Genomic DNA, 6,000 nt, shown 5'->3' with positions numbered 1-6,000 from the left:
ATACAATATTGTGGTTGTGATAATTTCAAATTACATCGTGCAATTGTAGAGTGACTATGAATTATAGTGATACGGCTGCAAAACAACCACGTCAAACTGCATCAAGCCATATCAAACTCAAATATCATTTATTACAAAATAATTTATACCATAATACCATAATCATAATCGCAATTTAAAACATTGTAAATATAGTCAATGTATCAATGTTTTCTCTCTCTTTTAATTTTCTCTGCAAATTCCATAACCTTCATTTTTGGTCACTCTCAGAAAATCGAACGGAGAAGAAGCTCTAGCACTTCCAAGAATCTCTCATTGTTCAGGTTAGCTTTCTCACTCACTCATAGTCATATCTTTATCAACATATCTATGCATGTATCATTGTTTTTGCTGATTGTGAGGTTTGAATTCTAGAATCTCTATATTCAGTTATTCACTCAATCTCAACGTAGAAGAAGAGGATTTAAGCACTAGCACTTCGCAGAATCTCGCACCGTTCAGGTTAGCGCGCTTTTTCACTCACTCGTCATATCTATTAATATGTATGTATTAATGTTTTGCTTCTATTCGATGAAATGATTGTCGAATTAAGTAATTATTTGAATCTGATAATGAAAATTAAGAGAGTTAGATATGATGAAAGTCATGAAACTCTTTCAATTGTTTAATTTTTTGTACTTTTTTTTATAATTATGCAATTGTTTTGGTTTTATGTGTGATTCCATTTGGATAAGTTTTGAATATGAAGAAAAACAAAGTTTCAGTTCGGTTGCTGAGAAAATTTGATTGAAACTGAAAGAGAATGAAAGCTAGAAAATGAAAACGACCCATAGTTTAATGTGTGTTTATGCTTTTGCCATGCTAGTTTGAAAATAGTTATATGGTTTTCGTAACAGTTTTGGTGTGCAGTATCCATCATCATTTCTTATCTCATTTATTATTATAAGAAACTTGGTATATGTTATGTGACACGTAGGCTAAATAAAAGAATCATGTTCATATTATGAACATCTTAAGTTGGTGAGACAAGATTTTGGTGAGTGTGGTATGGGTATATATTTATGGTAGAATTTGTTAATGTATTTATCTTATAGCTAGATGAGATATCACATTTTTTAACATTTTCTTACTCAGAATCTCTTAGTGAGTTAATTTTTAAAGGACAATAGAGGAAAAAGAAAAGACTTTTAAATTATGGTCTTTAGAATATATTTGTCAGGTGAATTTAAAGCTTTATGTTTTCATTCATTTCTCTTATAAACTCAATTCACAACCTTTGGGAATAACTTCTTTTCGGTGTCTTTTAATTTTCTGATCCCTAAAAAAATCTTACACTCTCTGAAGTGAAGATAAAAGTTCCAGAACAAGTCAAAATGAGTTAAATTTTTACGCGAGCTTTTTCAGCTAGATATTTGTAGTGCTCATTGGCACAGAATACGTAGTGATTAGTGATGTCACGTTTCTTTGCGTGTTTGTGGTCCCCTTCTATGTTTTGTGAGCATCTTCTTGGAAATCCCCGCACTCACTTTTAATGAAATGTCCTTTATGACCTGGAAGTTTGGTCTGTGAAATTGGTGTATAAAATCTAAAGCAAGATAATGTTATGGACTAAGGTTGGAAAATATGGAAAACATGGTAGACAATGTGTTTGTGGAGTCTCTAAAAACCTTAATATTGTATTGTCATGACAAGCCAATGATGTCTCCTGACCCACCCGTATAGTCCATAATTTTTTTACGAGCATGACATACAATTTTAGCCCTATACCCATTTTGTGGTGTCTATTGGTAGCAGATTTAGAATCACTACCTTGATGATGAGGAAAAGAAGTGGCTGAAATGAACTGGGGCCATGGTTTTTAAAGAGGGGCTTTTTGAGTTAAAGATAGTTCTCATCTTTCTGTTGATCAAGCATCACATGTGAATCACTCAGGCACCCATGTGATGGAGTTTGTGAATGCCAAGAATGATGGACCCTGGAAGATTTCTTCTCATAGTTTCTCAAGGTTCCACTCTGTTGCGAGTAATGGTCCATGTGATCATGCAAAATCTAGTTGGAAAATGCCCTCCTAGAAAAATAATAATGATAATCGACCAATGAGATAAGGAGTCATAAAGTGATCTGATGGATAATGTGGAGCGGTTTAAGGAATGGAGGAGAATGTGAGTTCGAGTTTCACTCATAACAAATTTAAAAAATAAAGTAAAAAATGAGTTATAAGGTGATTTGATGGTTAGAGAGAAGAAGTGAAGTGAAAGAGGTTGATGGTTTGAGTCTCACTGACAACAACTAACATTTGCCGATAAAAAAAAAGATATCAATAAGATAAATTAACTTCAACCTTGTTATTATAAACACTAGAGTCTTAACTTGAATGAGAATTCACCTTAGGCCTATGCTAATTACGGTAAGTAACTAATTAAGGATGATATCTTAAACTTAATATTGTGGTCTCAGTTGTAATTGTAGAACCAAATTATAACCTTCTTCTTGTCATGGGAATATGATATAATATTATAAAGGGCATCATATGTAATATCTTAAATTATAGTTGCGTTTAGGGTAATTATAAGAAAAACTCAAAATCCATAACATTGGACTGAAGCCATAATTTAAAACACTAGTTGGTAGGCTTGTCTACCATTTTGTGGTGGAAGAGTTATAGTGGTAGAAGTGCTGATTGGGGTGCCAAGGTATGAATTTGGGCCACTGCATTTTTTATGCTGCCTCTTCAGGTTATTAGACAATATTATTGGAGAGTTAGCTAACAAAGCCTAGGGATTTGCTTGCAAGTTTGAGTGAAGTGAAAAGAATGAAAATGGAAGGCTTCGAAAGTCACCTCAAAAGCATATTTTATGGCTCTTATCCTTCGAAAACAACCCCCAAACATATCTTAAAGTGTTTCATTTCACTTTTGATTCACTTTGACGTAGTGAGCTAAAAATCTTGAGAGCAAATTACAAAGTCTATCTTGTGGACCAGTATAGAGAGCAGGGTCACAACCAAATTGACTACCAGTGGGGTCAGATGAAAAGTAGAACTGATGAAGGTGGTATCTCTTGGACTAGAACTTGCAGAGGAAGATTACTATGGACCCATGAAAAAGGCAAGATCTAGTTTTTTTGGTGAGATAAATGAGTAATGAAATTTGACCATCTCATTAAATCTCAATCCAATCTAGATGTAAAATAGGAAGATATCTTATATTAGGTTTAAAATGTTTAATTGGATTGAGTTATTTCATATACAATTAATAATTTTATCTACAAATAAATAATTATATATAAATGTAAACTTTTATATAATCAATAATTATGTATAATTATATTAAACTAATAAATCTCCATCTTTTTTGGACCGGAGTAAAACAAAAAATTGGAGTAAAGTTCTGTTTTTTTATTTTTAGTGAACTGTCCGGTTTACTTCCCGGGTTATTCTAGTTTAACCGGGTTTAACACGATTGAACCAAAAAATTTCCTGTTCAAAGTGGTCCAACCCTTATTCAATTAAGATTGAAAATCAGTGTCGTTTTCAAGTCCGATAACCGGGGTGGCTGCTATAGGTGAATTCATATTAAAAGTTAAATTCTAAATAATTCCATGTTTTCTAAATTTTAGGCATCAATTTCGTCTTTGGATTTTAGTTTAGTTAATGTTATATCCTTGATCTAATAATTTTTGGTTTAAAATTTCACTTTTCTATGTTTTTTTATCTACTATCTCCTTTTTTTTAACAAGTAGTAGAATATATAATGAGCTGGATTAAATGGTTACAATTATTACAAATTAGATAAGCTGTAATAATTGTAATAAATTTTAAGCATGAGTATGTGGGAACATGCTTGAAGGTGATTTCACTCTAATGATATCAATGTCTAGTTGTCTTGTCTAACCTAATGGAATTACTGAACCAATAATGTTATTTTTACATGGTGACAACTTTAAGTTGTCCTTTGTTTTGAGTGCTTTAATTATAGATGCTTGTACAAATAGAAGATGAAATGATATAATTTGATTTGTTGTAAGATAAATAGTAGAATTTGAAGAGATTGAAAAAAAGATGTCACGTTATGACTAAAATAAAAGTAGTTTTCTTTAATAAAGCCTTTGACATCATCCATTTTAATAAAAGAAAGAAGACATCATAGTTTTCTTTCTTATGATTTTACTCTTTTTTTCTTAAAATGGAAAGCGTCAATTTTTGATGTAGCTTTAGTATGCAAATATATTACTCCTAAAATATCAGGGTCTATGGTTTTAAATGGTCAAGATAATAAGTTGAAATGAAGTTACAAGATAGAGGAAGAACCCATCTCGGCTCTTACTTTAAAAAAACTTCATGTTCTCTCATATGCTTGGACTAATTATTCTGCATTTGTTCTTAAACTTTCTAAAAATGATGATGAGAGAAATAATCATGGACAATTTTTACTATGTAGTTAAATGTTACAATCTATGTATAAATACAAAGAGGGAACAATCTCATTCTTTCTTAAAATAGGAGAACATATCTTCCTCTATATATAAAATTGGAGAAATACTAAAGACAATACAAATATTTGTAGGTGCACTCAAACTTGAGATGCTATGAATGAAGAATGAAACATCTATTTATAGAGATTTTCAGTAAGTAATACATTAAATACATGCTCCCAACATTCACACACTTCACTATACATGTCATTCCTTTGAACTTCCAACTTTCAAATTGCCTCCTTTTGTTAACCTTCCAAAATTCTCTAACGAAAACCACTTTGGAGTACCCTTGATTGGGTTAATATCCAACATCTCCTTTAAGATTATCCTAAGTAAGTTATGTACCCATAGTTCAGGCCTTGGCACACTCTTTCCATAATTGAGATACATGTAACTAGATATTGTGGACCATGCTATGGTTGCAAAGGGGAATTTATAATTTTAATACCATACTAATATTATGTAAGGTATAGCCATTTGTCAAATCTATTTAACATTATCTGTTTTAGTGTTTGGTTGATCTAGGATTATACAAAAGTGTATCCACGAGATCACTCTTTAAAAAATCAACTCAACCACATTCAGCTTTTGCTGTGTCAATTTATTTTCAATTGGATTTTGTGTTGTCAGAATTTGGTTCCAGTTTATCTATTTTGTATATTATGAGTAAGAATTATCTTTAGTACTAGAGAGATAAATGCTTTAAAAATAAAAATAAATACAAAAATTCTCTTATTTAATAGTGGAAATGATCCTTTTAATTGAAATAAAATAATATTTTTTTACTAACTTTAGTAGTAGAGAGAATCCTTATTGAGATAGTTGACATACCTACCCCACATTCCAACATCTCATTACCTTTCTTTTTCTCCTTTTTTCCATCTCCTCAATTGATATCCCCTCTAATATGGAAGCTGGTGACACATGTCCTTAAAAATAAAATTAATGAGGTAGTTTTTTAATTATTTTTAAATTAATGTATGTACTCTTACATTTTAGTACTGGACTCTTCAGTATTAGAGAAGATTTAGGCCCAAGTGTTGTGCGTGATAATTGATTTTGAAAACGCTAATATTTTTTGAGTTAGGATCCTCTTCATTAATAGAAAGGTAAATAAAATTACAACTTTTTATGATACATTTATTTTTCTAATTATAATAAAATTACATTTTTTTTAAAATTAAAGTACATTTTCTTAACTCGAATTCCCCACTCACCGTGTAGCTTTCACGGGCCCTTATGTTGATTCTCACGTATCTTGCCACAGCAATAATGTGGACTATCCTTGCATTCATTCTGGAGAAAATAACAAAGCTGCAAGTCTTTCTCCTTGTATTACTACTTTTGTTGCTTTTCCCTACCACTTCATCTATTTAGTCACATGGTTCATTGACGTGGTTTTATTACATTATAAATATTATGCTTTTTTAAATCGGAGCACATATACTATCTCCAATAGAGTATAAGTATTCTCATAAGTTGAAACAAATATATTAAATTTAAAAATTTATTATTTTTGATTAAT

General features: G+C 30.9%; 1 protein-coding gene across 1 annotated transcript in view; it reads left to right on the top strand.

Moving 5' to 3' along the window:
• LOC109356573 (alpha,alpha-trehalose-phosphate synthase [UDP-forming] 1-like) overlaps positions 209–6,000 on the top strand; it is a 30,839-nt gene continuing 25,047 nt past the window's right edge. The window contains exons 1-2 of the mRNA XM_019599966.1: positions 209–323; positions 415–501. The gene's annotated coding sequence lies outside the window, so the exon portion shown is untranslated. The remainder of the gene's footprint in view (positions 324–414; positions 502–6,000) is intronic.

The sequence above is a fragment of the Lupinus angustifolius genome, chromosome LG09 (genome assembly GCF_001865875.1).
Source record: "Lupinus angustifolius cultivar Tanjil chromosome LG09, LupAngTanjil_v1.0, whole genome shotgun sequence".
Classification (NCBI taxonomy): domain Eukaryota; kingdom Viridiplantae; phylum Streptophyta; class Magnoliopsida; order Fabales; family Fabaceae; genus Lupinus; species Lupinus angustifolius.
This window is presented reverse-complemented; position numbering and strand designations above follow the sequence as displayed.